The sequence below is a fragment of the Spermophilus citellus genome, assembly GCF_964194105.1.
Source record: "Spermophilus citellus genome assembly, chromosome: 17".
NCBI classification, from domain to species: domain Eukaryota; kingdom Metazoa; phylum Chordata; class Mammalia; order Rodentia; family Sciuridae; genus Spermophilus; species Spermophilus citellus.
The window spans coordinates 67,058,890-67,080,873 of record NC_138199.1 but is presented as its reverse complement, the minus strand read 5'-3'; the positions used below and the strand labels follow the sequence as shown (position 1 = coordinate 67,080,873).

Sequence of the window (21,984 nt, the reverse complement as noted above, 5' to 3'; positions counted from 1 at the left end):
TTTCTGCTGAGCTGAGGAGGGCGGGCTGTCAGAGCTGATGGTGGCTGAATTGCCAGGGCGCACAGTTTCTGCCGTCTTCAAGAAGTCATCTAATAAGAGAATCTTGCTTCTCATCCATTATTCCAATACTCTTGCCGTTCATTTGGTTTTTTTTTTATGTTTCTGGTCAGAACTTGAGCCCTGGCCCCAGGCACAGCCCCTGAAATCTCTGGCTGATGGCAGATCGGTGAGAGAAGGATTGGGGAACAGGAGCTTTTGTGTATCTTCTCTTGCATCTGAGGCCAAACAGGATGCTGGCTGTTCACCCAGGTATGACTTGACTGTGTACTTAGAGATTAAACAGCAAGTGGCAAACTTCAACCCTGCCCGTCCGCCAAAGACCAACACGCTCTATCTTCCCACCCATCTTTTTTCATGCACAGGAATTTCTGAAATGAAGGAAGTGTGCCCTGTCATTGAACAGAATTTATGTATTTGAATCTTATATATTTTTGTGAAAAGTTCAAGAAAGTATAGATCATCTGTAATCCTATCATCCTACCACTCCAAGTGTTAAGAATTTGGTACATTTTTTTCCCCTGTCCTTTTTCTTATGTATCTGTTTCCTGCAAAGCTGTTATCAAAGTATCTAATTTTGTAACAAGTTCCTTCAAACATTATATCATAACCATTTTCCACTTTACCCGCAGGTTATTTACACCCATTAAATTTCAGGGTAGGTCAGTTTCAAGACTGCAGCGTAATTAGGATGGACATTATTTGCACGCAGTTTCTCACTACCCTGTGACTACCCTTGCTTTCTCCAAAGGCCAATATGCTCATTATCAGGAGCTGAGCCAAGCATCCCCTGGAAGCCAGGACAGGACCTAGGAACAGCATATAAATCCATACACAGCGCTTTGATACTCGTAAAAGAAATGCAGGGTCACAGGAGGATGAGATCTGATCACCATGCAGAGGCCACAGTTTGCTGTGTGACATGGTGAGGGTGTCAGGCCACCAGACCTTGCCAGACCTTGGCTCTTTCCCCTTGTGTCCCCTTGGTCCCCACCATTTCCAGTCTAGTTCCTCCCTCTTCCCCATAGACGCAGAACTCTCCAGCACCTTCATGCTCATTCCCTCCTGCTACAACCGGCTCTTCCCCCAGGTTGCACATCGGAGTTCATTTATTCTGTTTAACCAACATTCATTAAGCCTCTACCTTGTGTTCTGTGACGCTCAAAGAACTAGAAGTATCATAGTAAGAACTGGATTTTTAAAAAAATTACCCTTCACATACAGCTTACTTCCTAGGAGAGTTCTAATGTACATTTATTGGAAGGTAAGGGTGTTTCCAAATACCACTTGATTATTAAGATGGGGCAAAACTTAAAGTGATGTAAATAGTTGAGGGGAGAAGCTTCTAGGTTCCAAATGGCTGAACTAGATATAAACTCTAATGGACTCAAAAGTCGGCCTCATCTCTACTTGCTTCAAGCCACCTTCCTCTCTCACAGAGTTTATAACACATAATAGATGCTCATTAATGAATGCAAGTTAAGAGGGAATTGAACAGGGACTGTCTTTGTACCTTAGCCCAGAGCTGAGTAAGCTCTTGAAGCTATAGGAGTGCACACCAATGGAAAACCAATCCCAAATCCAATTTGTAAATAAGAAAGTGTTAGCTGAAAGAGAGAAACACTGGGGCCAGGCACTGTGGCACACGCTTGTAATCCCAGCAGTTTGGGAGGCTGAGGCAGGAGGCTCACAAGCTCAAAGCTAGCCTCAGCAAGGTCAAGGCCCTAAGCGAATCAGTGTGACCCTGTCTCTAAATAAAATACAAAATTCGGCTGGGGATGTGGCTCAGTGCCCCCAAGTTCAATCCCCACTACCAAAATAAATAAATAAATAAAAATAGAGAGAGAGAAGGAGAAACACTGGGTGGTCATTATCATTCAAGCCACGGCTCTATTGTTCTTTTTATTTTATTTTATTTTATTTATTTGTTTGTTCTAATTAATTAAACATGACTGCAGAATGCACTTCGATACACAAATAGAGCACAATTTTTCATTTCTCTGGTTGTACACAAAGGAGAGTCACACTGAAAGGGTAAAGTTTCTAAGCTGCAAAGCCTGAGTTAAAATGTGAAGGACCAGGCATTGTAAACCTGCTTCTAAACTGCAAAGCCTGGGTTAAATTCCTGAGGCAGTTAAGACAAGGCCCTACTGGCCAATTAGTTGATTTATATCCTAGGACCCTGTGTAACTTGTCACGTAAGCATTCAGGAACCTGCGCATTCCAGCACGTACACACCTCAGGGCCAAAACCAATCAGTTTAAATGTAACCCCCTCCTTAGGAAAGACCTATCACTCCAGCCAGCCCTGTTCCCGCCAATGAATGTACTAATCAAGTCTAAGAATTATTGTTTGATTTTCCTGCGGTGTAAGGTGATTTGTTAAAGGAGACTGTGATGTATGCAAAGCCCCCGTCCTCCCCAAAAAGTGTACTTAAGCATTGTTCAACCCCTGCTCTGGGCTCTGGGCTGCTTCCCCTTCCTGAGTGAGCCTGGAGCCTCAGCGCGCTGAATCAGGATCCTTAATAAAAATCCCCGTCTGCTTATTGCATGAAGCCAGTCTCTTGTGGTCTCTTCCTCCGACGTTTTGCCAGTCCCTTACAACACCATTCGTGTCTTCATACGTCTATTTAGGGTAATTCCACCATTTTTCCTACCCCCATGTCCCCTCCCTCCCCTTTGTTCCCCTTTGCTCTATCCAATGTTCCTCCATTCCTCCCATGCCCACCCCCCTTATGGATCAGCACCCACTTATCAGAGAAAATATTTGGCCTTTGGTTTGGGGGGATTGGCTTACTTCACTTAGCACGATATTCTCCAACTCCATCCATTTACTTGCAAATACCATGATTTTATTGTCTTTAATTGCTGAGTAATATTCCATGGTATATATATACCACAGTTTCTTTATCCATTCATCTACTGAAGGGCATCTAGGTGGGTTTCACAGTTTAACTATTGTGCATTTTGCTGCTATAAACATTGATGTGGCTGTTTTCCTGTAGTAGTCTGTTTTTTGAGTCCTTTGGGTATAGACCGAGGAGTGGGATAGCTGGGTCAAATGGTGGTTCCATTTCAAGTTTTCTGAGGAATCTCCATACTGCTTTCTGTATTGGCTGCACCAATTTGCAGTCCCACCAGCAATGTATGAGTGTGCCTTTCCCCCCATATCCTCGCCAAAACTTATTGTTGCTTATATTGTTGATAACTGCCTTTTGACTGGCATGAGATGAAACCTTAGTTTTGGTTTGCATTTCTCTAATTACTAGAGAAGTTGTACATTATTTCATATATTTGTTGATCGATTATAAATCTTCTGAGAATTATCTGCTCAGTTCCTTGGCCCATTTATTGATTGGGTTATTTGGTTGTTTTTTTGTTTTTTTTTTTTTGTTTGCTTATTTGTTTGTTTTGGGGGTTTTGGGTTGTTTTTTTCTGGTGTTAAGTTTTTTGTGTTCTTTATATATCCTGAAGATTAGAGCTCTATCTGATGTGCATGTGGTAAAAATTTGCTCCCATTCTGTAGGCTCTCTCTTCACCTCATTGATCGTTTCTTTTGCTGAGAAGTAGCTTTTTAGTTCGAATCCATCTCATTTATTAATACTTGATTTGATTTCTTGTGCTTTAGGAGTCTTGTTAAGGAAATTGAGGCCTAATCTGACTTGATAAAGATTTTGGCCTACTTTTCCTTCTATTAGGTGCAGGGTGTCTGGTCTAATTCCTAGGTCCTTGATCCACTTTGAGTTGATTTTGTGCATGGTGAGAGATACAGGGGTATAATTTCATGTTGCTACATATGGATTTCCAGTTTTCCCAGCACCATTTGTTGAAGAAGATGTCTTTTCTCCAATATATGTTTTTGGTCTAGTATGAGATAACGTTATATATGTGTATAAATGGATAAGTGGGTGTTTAATCCATGGAGATTAAATTTCAATATGAGTTTTGGTGGGTTATTGTCCACTTACCATTGAGCTACAAGAGTATTTTCCTCCAATATTTTTTATTGGTGCATTATAATTACACATGATGGTGGGATTCATTGTTACATATTCTTACACAATATAATTTGGCCAATATCATTCCCCAGGATCTTCTCTTTCCCTCCCTTCCTCCCTCTCTCCCCGGTCCTTTTCCTCTACTCTACTGATCTCACTTTGGTTTTCATGAAATTCACCTTGCACTCAGTATTTCCTTTTTCCTCCCTAGCTTCCACATAGGAGAGAAAACATACAATCCTTGACCTTCTGAGTTTGTCTTCTTTCACTTAACATAATGTTCTCAAGTTTCATCCATTTTCCTGCACATGACATAATTTCATTCTTCTTTATGGCTGAATAAAGCTCCAGTGTGTATATACACCACATTTTTCTTTATCCACTCATTTGTTGATGGACACCTGGGCTGGTTCCATAGTTTGGCTGTTGTGAATTGTGCTGCTATAAACATGAATGTGTATGTATCACCGAGGCATGATGACATTATTTCTTTAGGATAAATACTGAGGAGTGGTGTATCTCAGTCATCTGAGAGTGCCATTCTTACTCTTTTGAGGAAACTTCATACTGATTTCCATCATGGTTGTACTAATTCACAATCCCATGAACAGTGTGAAAGTGCTCCTTTCTCTCCACATCCTCTCCAGCATTTGTTATTGATTGTATTCTTCATGCTTGCCATTCTAACTGGAATGAGATGAAAATCTCAATGTAGTTTTGACTAAGCTGCAAGAGTTCTTTATAAACTATGGACACAAATCATTGATCACACATACTTGTTGCTAATGTTTTTTTTTTTTTTTTTTTTTTTTTTTTTTTTTGCGCCTGTGACTTGCCTCTTTAATTTGTTCACAGACTCTTTTGGAGAGGAAAATTTTAAATTTTGATGAAGTCTAATGCATTAATTTTTATAATAAGGGGCTTTTGTGACCTGTTTAAGAAATCTTTGCTTCCTTCAAGGATATAAAAATTTTCTTCTGGTTTGGATTTGTGCTTTTTTGCTGTTGTTCTTGTTTTTGTTTTTCTAATTATTTTTATAGCTTTACATTTAGGTCTAAGATCTTAGTTCTTTTTAAAATATATAATGCAATATGCAGGTTGAGTTTCAATTTTTACATATAGATGTGCAGTAATTCCATTTTAATTTGTTGTTACTGATTTTTTAAGTTAAAATTGTTTAGAAATCAAAATCTGCATGATATGCATTCGATGAGACTTCCTTCATTCCTGCAGATAGTTTTGATCAAATGAATCTTATATATATTCTCCATTGTTGGCTACAATGCTCTCTACATACCTTAGGTCAAATTTGTTGATTATATTATTCAAATTTTGTATATGATTGCTTAATTTTTACTTTTTCATCAGTTACACAGATGTAATAGAAGTTTCCAATAATTGTGGTTCCATTTTTGCTTTGTATATTTTTATTTCACATTATTGGGTGCATGAAAATTTATAATTTTATATCTTTTTGGTAAATTGAACCTTCTATCCATATGAAACATCCTTCCTATCTCTAATTAGTTTGTCTAAAGGTCAGTATCTTTTGATCTTTATATAGCTTCATCAAATTTCTTTTGTTAGAATTCTTATAGTATATCTTCCCTTCATACTTTTATTCTAATCTTCCTATATTGTTTTTTTTTATATGCCTGTTTTAACCAGCTTAAAAATGGCTCTTCCCAATTTAACAGTCTGTGTCTTTTAATTGGAGAATGTTAGAGTCTGTAAACAAGTCAGGATGGTGCCTGGCAAATGTTAGGGTCTGTAAACAAGTCTGGATGGCGCCTGGTATTTTGCCAGGGGGAGTGGTTTGTGAAGTAAGCCAGCAGCCATTAAGTGTGGAGATTCCTTATTGATTGACTGCTGTATCTAGTTTATGTTAATTAAGATAAGCTGTGTGGAATGTATAAATACCCCTCCTGTCCTACAATAAATGGCTCCCACTCCTGCTGTATTGATCTACACAAGTTGCTTGTCACGCCCCAGTTATTTTGCTGCAGCCAGACTGTGGCAGGAGTATATAGTCTATTTACGTTTGCTGTAAATGCCGAGAAACATCAGAAATTATATTCATTTTCTAGGGCTGCCACAAATAGTACGCAAACTGGATGACTTAGACCATAGATGTCTGTTTTCTCACAGTTCTAGAAACTAGAAGTCTGAGGTCGAGGTGTTGGAAGAGTTGACTTTTCCTAAGTCACCTCTCCTTGGCTTACAGGTGTCCATCTTCTCCCTCTGTCTTCCCATGGTTTCTCTTCTGGGTCGTGGTGTCTGGCATCCTCTCATTATATAGAGACAAGTCGTATTGGATCAGGGCCCACCCCAATGATCGTATTTCACCTTTATTACTCCTTTAAAGACTCTATCCCATTCTTAGATATTGAAAGTTAGAACTGCAACGTATGAATTGGGGGGACACAATTCAGCCCATAATAGTAGTAAATGTGCCATAAACTGGATTAAACTACCACCTATCAGGTGCTGTCTATTTGTTCCACATATTCCTTTTTTGTCTTTTTTTAACCTTGTTTTGGATTGGCATTTTTTTTATTATCCATCTTTTTTCTAATAGCATGAAATCCTACATGCATTGACTACTCATATAGAATTTTTTGAGAAATTACAACAGGTACCCTTGACTTATTAAAGCATAACATTAGTTGATGCCTTTATCCCTTCTGGACAATACAAAGACTTTAGGACACCTTCTATTTTTTTTTAATCTTATGTTTTTGCAGGCCTATATTTTAGTTCAAAATTTTTTTCAACCCCACAATGCATTATTATTGCTTGTACAATCAGTTTTGATTTACACTTATTCCCATTTTTTCCCTAGAGACAATTCTCTTCTTCACTTATTTTTCTGTCTTTATGCAATATGTAAAAACAGGTGTGTTTATCCTCTAGTGAGATGGATAGGGACAAGACTGAAGTTCCAAACTCTTTCTAAAGTTTTAAGAAAGGAAATACAAATGAAATGTTGGTATTAGAAAGTAAGTCTGGAAAGAGGCAAGTTATGAGAACACTCCTTAAAGACATACTTCCACCCTACAAGATGACACTGGTTAATTTCTATGATGTTTATTTTGCTGTGTTGGTAGAAGAAAGGTTGACGGTTAGCTGGGTAATGTAATAGCAACTGAACTCAGAAGTTTGTAGACACCTGTCATTCCCAAACCTAGGTTCCTGGATTAAAAGGAGTCCATAAAAATCAGAGGAGAGGCCCAGTAATCACACTAGTGACAGCAGAGCGCAGGTCCTCCCTATTTATGAATTCTGAAATGATAAGATTCAGCTTCTAGTATTGTAAATAGTGTCAGCCCCTGCTCATGGGCTTGTGAAAACCTGTCAAGAGCTTTGCAACTTGTGAATATTCAGTCTCCATTAATGTAAATGAGCTGCATGTTGAGGGCAAAAATATCCCTTCCTCTGCCAACTCCAAGTGTTGGGTCTCATTACTAATATGATTCTAGTAGTGATACCAACAGGTGCAGCCCGACACAGTCTTCCCACAACAAGTATTTGGGAACATTCTACAAGGGGCCATGCTCCAAGTCTGGGGTATTAAAACCAGGGTATCAATTTTGCTAAATCAGCATCAATCATGGTAGGTTAGAGGCATAATTTCAGTGTGAAGGGAGGGAAGGCCAACTCACATCACAGGATTGGGCTGCCTTCAGGCCTGAAGATCAGTTAAATAAAAGGTCTTTGCCCATCTTCAGGTTTTTTCCTTCTTCCTAAATAATGACCAAACAAAAGACCTTCTCAAAGATACCTAAAATGAGGAAATTTTCGAAATGTCAAGCCTATTCATAGAATTATTATTATAAGTTAACATTTATCCTGTGTTTTCCAAAGGCCAGACATTCATTGTATTCACTTAGTGTGCATTATATTATCTCATTCAACCATTGTAACAGTCCTGCCATACTCACTCTGATTATCCACATCCAAAACCCTGCAAGGTTGACCTGCTCGCCCAAGGTCAACCATACAGAAAGTGCTAGAGCCAAGGATCAAACATGGCTCCCTACTCCAAAGTTGGCATCTTTAACCACTATGCCATGCACCACATTAAAATGAGCTTGCCACCAGGATTATCTACATAAACAAATTAATTACTTAAGAAATTATTAATATTATTAATTATTTATTTAGTAAATTAATTCCCACTAGTTTATCTCGTCTTACTACAAAGTTTCGTAGGACAGGCACTCAACATACGCTGCATTTTCCGAACCAGGATCCAGGGAAGTTCTCAGATTTGTCCCATGTTCTCCTTCCTTCTCCGCTAGTGCTGTATCCCCACCTCTCCTGACTTCTTTCAGAGACAGAGTCCTCCTGAATGGAGAAGGACAAATATGAGGAATAGCTTTTAGGAGAATGATCCTATCATTAAAAAGTGTACAGGAACCAGGCGCGATGGTGCACACCTGTAATCCCATCAGCTTGGGAGGCCGAGACTGGAGGATCCTGAGTTCAAAGCCAGTCTCCGCAAAAGCAAGGCGCTAAGCAACTCAATGAGATCCTGTCTCTAAATAAAATACAAAGTAGGGCTGGGGATGTGGCTCAGAGATTGAGTTCCCTGGTACCCCACTCCCACCCCCCCCCCAAAATATTTACAGGGTGGAAAAAAAGTTGAGACACACTGAGATCTACTTACATTGTCGGGCAATTCACCTGGTGTATTAGTGTTTGTAGCAAAACGACATATTTCAAACATTGACCTTTTGGGCCTTTGCTCCATTTTTAACAGCAAAGCTATTTTATGCTCATTCCTTTATGGAGGAGAAGGGTAAATGTAAAGAAGGAAATAGAGAAATAAATTATATTCTCCTGGCTCTAATGTTTTAAAAGCCTATGATGTTAGAGGCCTGGAAAGAATTCTCAGTTTGGACAAGATATTTTTTGTAAAACATCTTGAATAAGAGTAAGACTGTGCAGGATCCTGCAAACAGGAACAAGGAGGACTATGGTGTCATGCTCAGTCCCATGAGGGAGGGCCCAGATGTCATGTCCAATATCCGCATAACAATATTGTGCTCGCAGTAGGTAAATATCGTCCCAGGAACAGGAAGTTAAATTAGCTGAGGTCAAATTTTTCCACCTTAGTGGAACAGGGACTTGAAACCGAAATTAGATTGAATTTCAAAAACATACTGTAGGTTGTTTACCTTGAACACTCAAGCTTCTGGGCTGAGAGTCTCACCTGTGACAGAACATGGAGGACATGGGCACAGACTCCTGCCTCAAAGGAACTCTGGGGAAAGGAAGAGGCTGCAGGCCCCGAGTGTGGGGGGTTACTGGACAGCCAGACAGACAGGCCATGCTTCACGGCAGACTCAGCTCAGATGAAAGGACAATTTGTCTCTTTATGAACATCCCAGAGCAGGGACGTCAAACAATTTCGAAACACTTCTTAAGCAAAAGGCCAAGATGTTACATAAAGTTCAAAACCAGTTTACAGCCGGAGGCCCAGGGCTGACACCAAACCCCTTCCAAATGTACTGGGAACCTCGTGTCCCTGGAGATAAAAAGCTATGCTTTTGTGCCTTGGGGACTCAATAGCATTGTTCACTTTTCTCTCTGAGAGGAACTAGATGTGCTCCTGTCTTAGCCAACAAACTGAGAAGGGGCCAGACCCCCTGATGTCCCTGTGTTGAATCTGGTTCCCGGTGAGCGCAAGGTCTGGCTGTCCCGCTGTGAGTTTGCATCCTTCTTCAGGCACACCCTGAACTCGGCTGGTGCTTTGGAGACGGGGATAGGGGGTGTACGAGAGCCGCATCTTGCCTTCATAAGATGTTCTTGACCTTTCTGTGCAGAGCACCATCCAAGGATCAGCAGAAACAGCAACATCTGGGAGCTAGTTAGAAATGCCGGACCTCAGGCCCCAAGCCAGGTCTGCTTCACAGGACTCTGCATTTCCGAAACACAAAATTCCCAGGTGCTTCAGAAAGCTGGTTACATCCTGAGAAGCACTGGTCTAGGAAACCAGTCTCAGGCTTCTGGAAAAACCGAGGCCTTCTCCATTGCTCCAACAGGAAGAAGTCCTCGTGGTGGGAGCTCTTGAGATCATATGATTGGCAAGGAGGAAAGAGCAGAGACCTGGAGTTAGTTGACTGAGTTCAGACTCTGTATTTATGTATTGGCTATTAACTGGAGCCTTAAGCAATGTGCTTTCTGGGCCTCAGTTTTCTAATCTTTAAAGTGGGACAGTGGTGGTAATAGTGGATTTTAATTCCCAGGGTTGTGAGGATGAGATGAAACAAAATACATAAAACATTTAGAATACTGTCAGGTACAACAAACCCTCAATAAATGTGAGCTGTCGGTATTTTTAGAAGATTTTTTTTTCTGTTGTTTGGTTTGGTTTGGTTTGGGGTTTTAGTATTTTGGTGGTGATGGTGGTGGTGGTGGAGGTGAGAGTCTTTCTGTTTTTGCCTTTGTCTTGTTTTGCTCTTTGCTCATCGGATGCCTCACAAAAGCGCTGAAACCATCTTGGCGATTCCCTCCGAGTCCTTCCTTCTGAGGTGTGGAAGAGGCAATGGACGACTCCCTGACTCTGCACGGCCCATGCTCCATGGTGGGCCACAGAGCCAGCTGGAGGGGGGGAGCAGCATAAATCACTCTTTCCCAAATTTTGTAGATTCCAGAGGCATCCTCATTTTTTTCTTCACCATATCCATATACACCCTTGTATGTTATTTTGTATTTAAATCGATGTACAACAAAGTTGTTTTCAAAAGCCACATCCTAAAGCAACACATAATGCCTGTGACATCAGCAGTGTAACATGCTAGCTGAAGTTTTTTTCTAATCCACGTTAAAGTGAAACCATAACTATGGAAATAAATATATTCAAACATACATAAAAATGTTACCAGAACTCCATAACGTTTCTCTGATCCTATGTTGTTAGCATAGGAACATGTTAGCTCCCGACTGTGGTCCTAAATGTCTTGACATCAAATCTCTCCACCCAAGTGATGTGAGCCAACCTTTTGCTCCCAGCTCATCCAGCTCAGCAGAGGACCAGAGCCAGCAAGTGACTTGCCCAAGATAACACAGCCAGTGCCAGAGAGAAAGAAGCCCAGGTCCCTGCTCTCCCAGCAGGGTCCCACTCTCCAGAAAGCACAGAGACAACAGCTGTGTCCCTCTTCTGCTCCCTGCTTGGTGACGTATTCCTCCTCCTTTTCCATCGAATGCAATTGCTGAATCCACCCAGCAGGGCTAGAAGCAATCGTCCCTCAATGTCACGGCTTTCACTTTGTGGCCTTCCCACCCTGGAGCCCCCTGGCTCCCAGTGTCCTGGAGATTTTTCTCACGTAACAGAAGCAGCAGCTTGATTGTCCTTCCACCCTGCTTGTCACAGAGCGCGTCCACACAGGAGCCCCGTGGGCACCATCCCAAGCTCCCCCAAAGCCAAGGTGGGGTGAGCTTCCTGGAACGACTGCCCGGCCCAGGATTTTCTTTTCCATGTTTTCTCCTCTGTGAATCACCTAGGGATCGTCTGGCAACTCTCGACAACATGAGTTAACATACGAGGAAAGAGCACAAATCAGCAGGATCCGTTCTGTTTCATGATAATGTCCTAGGATGTTGTGTTATCAATAATCAACTCAGTAATATATTTGGAGGGCTCCAGACAAGCCACATATGCTAGAGCTATAAGGTCACAAGAGTCAGATATGACATCTTGCAGCCCTTTCAAAAGAGGTGACCATAGAGTCACCCTGTAAAACAGTGCTCAGCTCATACTTATCTGAATTATATATTCTCAGTGGGCAACATTGTCTCTCTGGGGAAAAAAATAAAAAATAAAAAATTATACACACACACACCCACACACAAACACACACACACACACACACACACACACACACACATACACACACATGGTTCTTAGAGGCAAAAAAATATTTTAGATGTTACAACCCTCCCCAACAAAAGCTCATTCCTTAGTATTTCATTTCTTTCATTGGGGCAAAATTTAATTGTAATTTGGTCAGGCGCAGTGGCGTATGCCTGTAGTCCCAGCAGCTCAGGAAGCTGAGGCAGGAGGATCACAAGTTCAAAGCCAGCCTCAGCAATGGCGAGGCACTCAGCAACTCAGTGAGACCCTGTCTCTAAGTAAAATATAAAACAGGGCTGGGGATGTGGCTCAGAGGCTGAGTGCCTCTGAGTTCAATCCCTGGCAGAAAAAGAAAAAAAAATTAATTGTAATTTTAGTTGATTTAATAATTTAATGTTTTTTTGAGTGGGTAATAACACCAAAAAGACAAAGAAATGCTGGTCTAAATGAAATCCAAAGATGCTTTTCCTTTGTCCTAGAAAGTCTGCTTCCATTATCTATCCTAGAAAGAGTCCCTAAAAGAAGCAAAAGAGCAACGACTCTTTTGCAGTTCACAAGTGCATCATCGTTTTTAATAATAAAACAACACCTAAATGTTCATCAAGCGTAAATGGTTCAATAAACTATGGAATAAAGTACAGTGCATCTGTGTTATGAAATACTGAAAGGAATGAGGTAGATCTGGAGAGAGAGGAATTGACACGGGAAGGTTTCCAGGTCACGTTTTTGGCTGGAAAAAGCCATCTGCAGGATTCAGTCTTCCCTGAAGCAATTGGTTCCAGATATCCAAGGAGCTTCTCCTACCAAAGCCCCTGGATACTCAAGTAGCTTCTATAAAATGATGTGTTTGTATGTGGCCTGCACATATCCTTCCATTGACTCTAAATCACCTCTAGATTACTTATAATACCCAATACAATGTCAGTGCCACGAACCTATGCAAATAGTCAAGGTTCTGTATTGTTGAGGGGACAAGAAAAAACTCTCCCGTGCTGATGCTTCATTATTTTTTCCAAATGTCTTCTACCTGCAGTTAAATCTGCCCACGGGAAACCCAGGGCTCCCTGGGCCGACTGTATATCCACAGCCACACTTACATTAAAACAAACACACAACAGTACTAGGAGCTTCTATATGTACAAGTGTAGATATAAATGCAAAAGGAAATCAATGCAAGGTTTCACACCAAAGTGACAAACTCAGCTTCCCCTTGAGATAAGATGGATTTGACAATTACCTTCAAATTGTACAAGAAGAGGTGGAGGGCTTTTATTTATCTCTTTCTGTGGGCTTTGTTTTGGACTTCTGCACCACAATAGCAGTGAATAAATCCTATAAATAAGAATAAATAAATAAATATTTATGAAAAGAAACCCTACACCATTCCCTTAGCATTAGGAAAGATTTCTCCACCTGAAGAAAGAAAATATTTCTTCTGCCCCAGAGAAAAGATCTGCCGCTTGATTTCTAGCACACCTGGGAGTCGAAACCTGGATGCTTCAGACGGACTCAAGTTGTATCTTCTTAACCAAATTATAGAAAAGTGACACAAAGATATGCAGAGTCTTTGAAAAAATAACCTCCTAGGGTCTGAGGTAGTAAAGCACTCAACAAGTAAAGAGAAATGTGTCTTATTACCAAAAAATGAAACGCTGGTGGCCGTCCATTCTGGAAGGCGGTTTGCAATATGTAGGGATGTGTTAAGTGCTTACCTGTCGACAGGCCATCAGGTTCTAGGAATTTTGCAAGGACACTTATTGTTGCTTGCTTCAACAGAGAGAGAAGCCAGAAATCACTGAAAAGTTTGTTCATACGGGGTCAGATCTGCAAAATATGGCTGACATATGGTTGTCCCTCCGTTATCCTCGGATTACATCTACCAAGACCTCCAGGTCGTACTAAGCCCTATGCACAAGCACTGCAATACTTTGACAGATAATCTGGTAACAAGACAGCTACCAAGTGAATGACAGCAGGTAGCATATACAGCATGGAGACGTGGACAGAAGGGTGATTCACCTCCTGGGCTGGGTATGGTGGGACAGTGTGAGATTTCACTGTGATATTCAGAAAGGTGTGTGCTTTAAAACACATGAAGTGTTACTTCTGGAATTTACCATTTAATATTTTCAGACTTGGGTTTACCTCAGGTAACTGAAACCACAGAAAATGGAACTGCAGATAAGGATGGGGGGTGAGATGGTGGCACTGTGTACAAAGGAACACGCTGCATTCATTCCAGAATGGTCTGCATTTACCAACATGGAAAGAGAGCAGTGAGATATTACTACATTAAAAAGTAGGTTAGGGAAGTGCACAGAGAAAACCATTCAATTTAATTTACATCTATTAGAAAGGTACTTAATAAGGTATTAACAGAGTTTACCAAGTCATTTTGACTCCTTTTGTGCTGTTCTGTACAGCTTGAATTTAGAAGAGTCTGTGATTTTTGTACAAAAAAACAAAAGACCCATTTTAAATAAAAATAACAAATAGATAACTACAATGAGACATAACAGATAGAAGAGGGAAAATGAGTATTTGCACCCAGTGGAACAGACCAAGGGCTCATCATGGAGCATCAATGATGTAAATCCTAATCCCGGCTCCAACTTGAACGTGCTACGTGACTTGGACTCTCCCCAAGCCCCTCTTTCCTAAACTGTAAAATGGTGATGTAATCCCAAAGGCTCTTAGTGAGGATTAGATAACTACTATAACAACAATAGCCTTACATCAAGGCACGTCATCACAGAATTTTATAGACCATGGATAAAGAGAAGATCCTAAAAAGATTTCAGAGGAGAACAATGGTTGGAAGAATCATGATGATATCGACCTCTCGGCCTAAAAACTTGATGATAGAAAACAACAGAACAAGACAGTTCTTATGCAGCCATTGCAAAGTTTGGAGAAGATGTTTATGTAGGATTATTAAAATATGTCCAAGATACATAATTTTTAGTGAGCAAGATGCAGAACAATGTGAATTTAAAAAAAAAACACGAAGAAAAGAGGAATGAATGGGTAGGCATAAATTATTCCTGGACAATATACAGAAACTGGTAAGAATAATACCTGTACCTATACTATTTGAAATGTTTTGCCCTGGGTTGGTACTGCCTACTCAGATTAAAATGGGTGGGGGAAAAGGTTACATACAACCTGGGACAATGTCCATAATAAATCACCCAGGAAAAAAAATTACATAAAATTTATGAATGTGATGATTCCAACTACCATAGTGTCACTGATTGTAAGATGCACTGTTTCCCAGACAGTAACGTCTCTGAAATCAGGCCATGTCCTACGATCCACGGTGTGTGATCCATCTTGTGATAGATCATATTGGCAGAAGGGTTTCTTATTGAGAGTACATAAAATAGTGTATACTTTACAAGTAATACATCTTAGAGTTTATAATAGATGTGTATTTGTCATCCACTGCTGCATAACAAATGACCCCACAACTTAATGGTTCAAAACACCACTGATTACTCCACAGTGTCTGTCTCTGGGTCAGGAATTCAGGCACAACTTGGACTCTCTCAGAGTCATTGCGACACCACAGTCCATCTGCTACCTGGGACAGGACCGGTGTCATCTCAAGGCTTGACTGGGGGAGAATCCATTTCCAAGCTCACTGGTAGTTCACAGTTTGCTTGGTGGAGAGCCCCAGGGCTTCTCTGGCCATTGGATGGAAGTGACCCTCATTTCCTTGCCACGCAGGGGGTCCCTGCATAGGACAGCTCACCACAAAACAAGAGAGGGGAAAAAGAGACAGAAGTCACAATTTTTATGTCCCAATCTCAGAAGTGACATCCCATCACTTCTCCCATTTTTCTTCCCATTAGCTGTAGGTCGCTAGATTCAGACACACTTCATGACACATGGGAACCAGCAGGCAGAGGTCTGGGAAGTCCTTGTAGAAGCCACCTGCCACAACGTCCTATGTCTATGGACAAAAAACAAAGATTAAAAAGTCTCTTTTCCATGTTGTTGGTGAAAAACCAACACAAAGGAGGAAAGGCCAATGATCATACGTCACTAGTTACAGGCAAATCTGGCCGTGTGCTTCCTCGAGGGACTGAGAGAAATCCCAGGGACCCTGGAGCCTGTGTCCAGAGCCAGGCCACACTCCCCGCACTGACTTGGGGTTAGAAGGAGCAGTCACATCCTCAGGTCTGTGGGTGACCCCATGCAGTCACGGGGACAATAGGCAGCCAACGGGAAAGCGTCACGGTTGGAGCCACCAAGCCCTCCCCAAGCCCTTGTGTGAATTGTGCTTTGAGATGGAGGCAGAGAACACTTGACGTCCTCGCACCTTCCAACCTCTTGATTCTCTGCCACAAATCCCTGACTCTGAATGAAGCCAGCCATTCATTTTCTCTGTTCCTGCTCCCTGGCTGCCAGATATTATTGGAAGAACTTCTGAGACCCTGCTAATTGGTTCCTCCACAAATCAGGCTTCCCAGCCTGAGCCGGGGCACAGTCTGAGGCTCCGCCAGTGAACTTCCACTCTTCTCCCCTGCAACAGCAAGACGACGAGTGTGTGTGTGAGTGTGTGTGTGTGTGTGTGTGTGTGTGTGTGTATTCAGGCAGATGGTGGATGGACGGATGGATGGATGTGTACAATTAACAACAGAGAATAGATAGACTATGTTCCTTGTGATATACAAACGTACACTACGCATGTCAATATATCTATCAATGTACATAGGCAATATGAATATGTAGATATAAAATCAGATAATAAGTGTCCAGAAATACAATAAATGCCTCAAATACTCTGTATTCCTTCATGAACAAGACTTCCTCAAAACTATTGCTACAGCTGGGCACGGGGGCGCACGCCTGTCATCCCAGTGGCTTGAGAGGCTGAGGCAGGAGGATCATAGGTTCAAAGCCAGCCTCAGCAAAAGGGAGGTCTAAGCAACTCAGTGAGACCCTGTCTCTAAATAAAATATAAAATAGGGCTGGGCATGTGGCTCCATGGTCAAGTGCCCTGAAGTTCAATCCCTGGTACCTCCCCCAGCCCCCAGAATAAACTGTCCTTGCTCTGTTTGGAAGGCCCCTGTAGGAGCCCTCACTGCCTGGACCATTCTTTCATTGTTGCTGTCTCCATCCAACAGCCCTTCCCTCCAAAGGTCTTCTTTGAGACGCGCAATGTATGGAGGTGCCCCAGGGCAGCGTGGTGAACTCGGAGTGTTCCAGAATATTTTAATATCTCCAGGGAAACTCGAGGAGAGTTGACATCTGTTGGGCACTGAGGATTCCTAGTGGGAAGTAGTTTACAGCTGCAGCGTGAGGTCACTGCATTCCTTTAGATGACATTCTGTTTTGGCAAAGTTGGGTTTGGGGATAGCTGATGTGATTCTTAAAATAAATAAATAAGCAGGCGCCACATGGGAATCAACACAGAAAAGGAAATGAGGGTGGCGATGTCCAACCTGGCTCTAATGTCCGAGAAGTTGTGGAACATAGACTGTGACACATGTCCCTGGGAAGTGCCCTCAGGGTTTAAGAATTAAATTAAAATATATTTTCTTTCTATTTGTATGCATTTTTAAAACCGTTACTAAGGCTGGGCACAGTGGCACATGCCTGTAACCCCCGAGGTTCAGGGGGTTCAAAACCAGCCTCAGCAAAAGCGAGGCCCTAAGCAACTCAGTGAGACCCTGTCTCTAAATAAAATACCAAATAGGGCTGGGGCTGGAGCTCAGTGAGTGCCCCCAAGTTCATTCCCAAGTACCTCCCCCCCCCACAATAAAAAAAAACAGTTACTAAGTTGTTAGGACGTAAATACTTATTATGTTTTTTTGAGCTAACTTCTTACTAAACAGAACTGATTTTTTCCTCCCTCGGGATACTTTGAAATAATGACTAAGACACTAAAGGCTCTGGTCTCTGGGATTCCCCTAATATCTGGGGCTCACTGGGATGAGGGTTGAGGATGGAGGGACCAGTTTGGATGGACTGTAAGCTACATGAGGACAAGAACCTGGACTGCTCTTGTTAGTCCCACGGTCGGGGCTCACCACAGAGCAGATAGATGCTCATTACTTGCTTCGGTGTCTGTGGGCGTCTCTGTTTATTTCTAAGTCTCTGCACAGAGATTTCCAACCTACCGGACTCCATCTATCTCAAAACAAACACGTGGACTTCTCCTTTGTCCTGGAATGTCCTTTAACATCCCCATATGCTTTGTGTTTTGGTTTGGTTTGGTTGAGATGGGGTCTTGCTATGGTGCCCAGACTGATGTCAAATTCAGGGGTTTGAGGGACGCTCCCACCTCAGCCTCCACAGTGGCTGGAACTCCAGGCATGTGCCACCATCCCTGCCTCTCGCATGTGCTTGGGGCCTTACCCCTGACATCCAGGAGGCTGAGCCACACAGAGATGATGGGTGCAAGATGGAGCTGTCTTCTGTCCTCCGCTGCCCCCTGCAACTCCAAGCCACCACCACTTCCCCATGTCCAGTCCTCACACTGTTCCTGTCTTGGCATTTCTCTTGAACACTGCCTGGTTCAGGCCTTGGCTGCCTCCATTCCTACCCAAACTACGCCCTGCTTTCTAAAACCCAGCTGGTCTCTCCTGTGTCAGAAAATTTCCACAACCTCCCACGACTCTCTCCAGTAATGACCAACCTCCTTAGCGGGGCTGATGAAGTCTCTGCTGACGGACTTCTCCAACTTCAGCTTCTTCCATTTCCCGCGCCTACCCTGAGGACCCCCTGCCTCCCCTTTGCATGTATTTCTGTTCCCGGGACACAACATTCCTCATCTCTCCGGCGACACCGTGAGTTCCTGGGAGACTCGGGTTTGTGATTTGCCTTTATGTAAAAAGCATCCCATGTCCAACACAGTGCCTTGTCTCTGGATGGGGGACTTCATTTCTACTCCACGGAAAGGGTTCAGTTACGATTCTACCTTGGGACTCTGCCTCCCCCCCCCCCCCCCGGACTCCCCAGGGGAAGAGGAGGTGACTTACCTGACTGATGAGTTTGGCAAAGGAGTTTGCTCAGAGCAGCACCCGGGCCCTCTCTTGGAAGAACCAGCCACCTGGAGGAAAACCTCTGTTCCCTGTGTGTTCTCCTCTCTTCCTGCCCTTCCAGAAAGATTATTGGGACAGGACCCTTTGTGCAAGGGAGGCCTCCGGTTTGGGTGAGCGATGCACGTTTGATCCCAGGGACCATGAATAAGCCGTTGGCCAGATCTGAGCCATGCCCCATGACACAGAGCTTTATGAGTGACAAAGGCAATGTTTTTATCTCCATCTGTTTGATTCTTGGGTCTATTTTTTAACTCTTTACAACTAAGGCAGCTTAGAGGGGTGCTGTTCTTTTTGGGTCACCTCAAAACCCAACCTGTCATAGACACTCCGTGAGCCCTTTCTGTGTCTTGGTTTAACCGACTTGAATTCCATTCCAGAGACTGATTCTCCATTGGTCCATCCTGAGTGAGGCTGGACATCAAAGCCTTCCTTTATAAACAGTGGAACAGTAACGTGGCATCTTTCCACAGAGAGAGGTTCAACATGGGAGTGAGAGGAATCATTTGTTATCTCACAAACAGCAGGAGATGGGGAAGAAAAACAAAAATAGATGCTCTATGTCAAATTCTTCTTCATCTATAAACTCTTCCCGTCTCAAGAAAATGTATAAGTCTCTAGCTTTCTTTCCCTTTAGTCATCAAACTTAACTTCCTAAGAGTTTGTTTTTGTCTTTGTCTTGTTTTGTAACTATTCTAAATTTGTTAAAAAAAAAAAAAGTCTTTATTCTTCATGTTCCAGTTGCTCAATTTAAGCCACCGCTTCTAATTTATTCCTTTCTTCTACTCTAAACTTTTATTTGGGTCAATTCCATAGATGACTAGATCTCCTGCTTCTCCAAGAGCCGCTCAGGGAGTCTGTGTTTCATCTGAAAACACGCACCAACTTTTCCCTTCTGCCGTCCAGAGCGCCCAGGAGACCCACGTTTCTCCATTCTCCTCGCGTCCTGTCCATCTCTTTCCTCCGCTGACCCCTTCCCACCTCCCAGTAAACAGCCCACCCACTCAGCTTTAAAGAACCTCTTCCCATCAATCTCCAGGATATGCAAAGAACTCAAAAACCCTAACACCAAAACAACAAATAACCCAACCAATAAATGGGCAAAAGAACTCAACAGGCACTTCACAGAAGAAGAAATACGAAGAGTCAACAAATATATGAAAAAAAATGTTCCACATCTCTAGCAATTAGAAAATGCAAATTAAAACTACAGGAACATTCCATCTCACTCCAGTCAGAACGGCAATGATCAAGATTACAAGCAACAATTAATGTTGGCGAGGATGTTGGGGGAAAGGGCACCCTCCTACATTGCTGGTGGGACTGAAAATTGGTGCTACCACTCTGGAAAGCAGTATGCAGATTCCTCAGAAAACTGGGAATTGAACCACCATTTGACCCAGCTATCCCACTCTTCTGTATATATCCAAAGGACTTACAATCAGCATACTATAGTGACATGGCCACATCAATGTTTAAAGCAGCCTAATTCAAAATAGCTAAGCTATGAAACCAACCCAGATGTCCTTTGACAGATAAATGGATAAAGAAAATATGGTTCATGTACACAATGGAATATTACTCAGCCATAAAGGAGAATGAAATTCTGGCATTTGCTAGTAAATGTATGCAAGTGGAGACTCTCATGCTGAGGGAAATAAGCCAGTCCCAAAAAAACAAAGGCCAAATGTTCTCTCTGATATGTGGATACTAACACACAATAAGGGGGAAAGGGAAGAATAGAAGCTCAATGGATTAGACAAAGGGAAATGAAGGGAAGGGAGGAGGATGGGAATAGGAAAGAGAGTGGAATGAATCGGACATAACTTTCCTGTGTTCACATATGAACACACGACCAGTGTAGCTCCAATCGCGTTCAACCACAAGAATGGGAAGTTGTACTCCATGTATGTATCATATGTCAAAATGCATTCTACTGTCATGTAGAACTAAAAAGAACAGATTAAAAAAATAAAGAACCTCTCTGTTCTCACTCATTCTGTGGCCCACCTGAGCTACCTTCCCTTCCCACCTCCTGTCCTTCACTTCAGAATCCTTAAACGTGCAAACCCACATTCTACCCATTGCCCCACATCCGGGGACTGCTCCCGAGCTCCGTGGCCTTCTGCTTGCAACCCAGCCACTCCACAGAGGGAGCTGCTCTCGGACTTCACCAGCAATTTCTTCATCGTTACACTCTCAAGTCTCTTTATTTCATTCCTTGTTCTTTTTTTTTTGACGTCTTTGTGACATTTGGCCCTGCCAATCACTTTCTGACCCTTAGCCTCCTGTTCTCCTTTCTCTCAGTATTGAGGTTCCGTCTGGGGCCTCCATGAACCCTGGGTTCTGCTTGGCATCCTTCCTTCTGCATTACTGACAGAAGAGGTGCCCAGGCCCTACCATGCGCAGCCAAGGGTTCCCCTCTGATAGCAATTGATATTCTGGGAGTAGCTGAGCCGACTACTGAGATGGGGTGATTTATCAAGAATAGAGATTTACTTTCAATTCACAGTTCTGGAGGCTGGAAGCCCAAGGTCAGGCAGCTACATATGGTGTTGGCCTCAGGCTGCATCGACACGTGGCAGAAAGGAAAAGGGTTGGCAGGTTTGTGTGAGAGGAAGGAGGAGCTGGGCTCACGTTATAACAACCCCCTCCCACCAGAATGACCCACTAGTGCCTCTGAGGGACCTCAACACCTCTTAACCCTTCCCCCCTTCCAAACTACTACGTGGCCATCAGACTTCAACATGAGTTTCTGGGAGGAAAATCCTCATTCAAGCCACACCAGACAGGCATCTTATCCATCCCTGATCCGTGGTAACGGAAGACCTCCAGGGGGAGCTAAGAAATACTTTGACTTGCTATAAAAGAGGTACGTACTAAGAATACCATCTCTTCCTGACCCTTCCTTTCTTCTTGGGATGTTGTCATCTGAGAATAAGAGGCCCTGAGCTGTGCCATCTGGCCATCATGAGGGAGAGCAAGAGCCAGGAGGCCCACACTGAGCTTGGCTTCAGAGGCTT

The 21,984-nt window shown here is 42.6% G+C and overlaps 1 long non-coding RNA gene across 1 annotated transcript; it reads right to left on the bottom strand.

Annotated features, from left to right (window-relative positions):
• Positions 1 to 8,249: 8,249 nt before the first annotated feature.
• On the bottom strand, positions 8,250 to 19,002 carry LOC308636941. The gene is made up of 3 exons (XR_014019524.1): positions 18,902 to 19,002; positions 13,150 to 13,244; positions 8,250 to 8,401 (listed from the first exon to the last, which is right to left on the bottom strand). It is a non-coding gene; the product is annotated as an uncharacterized lncRNA (long non-coding RNA).
• Between the last annotated feature and the right edge of the window lie 2,982 nt (positions 19,003 to 21,984).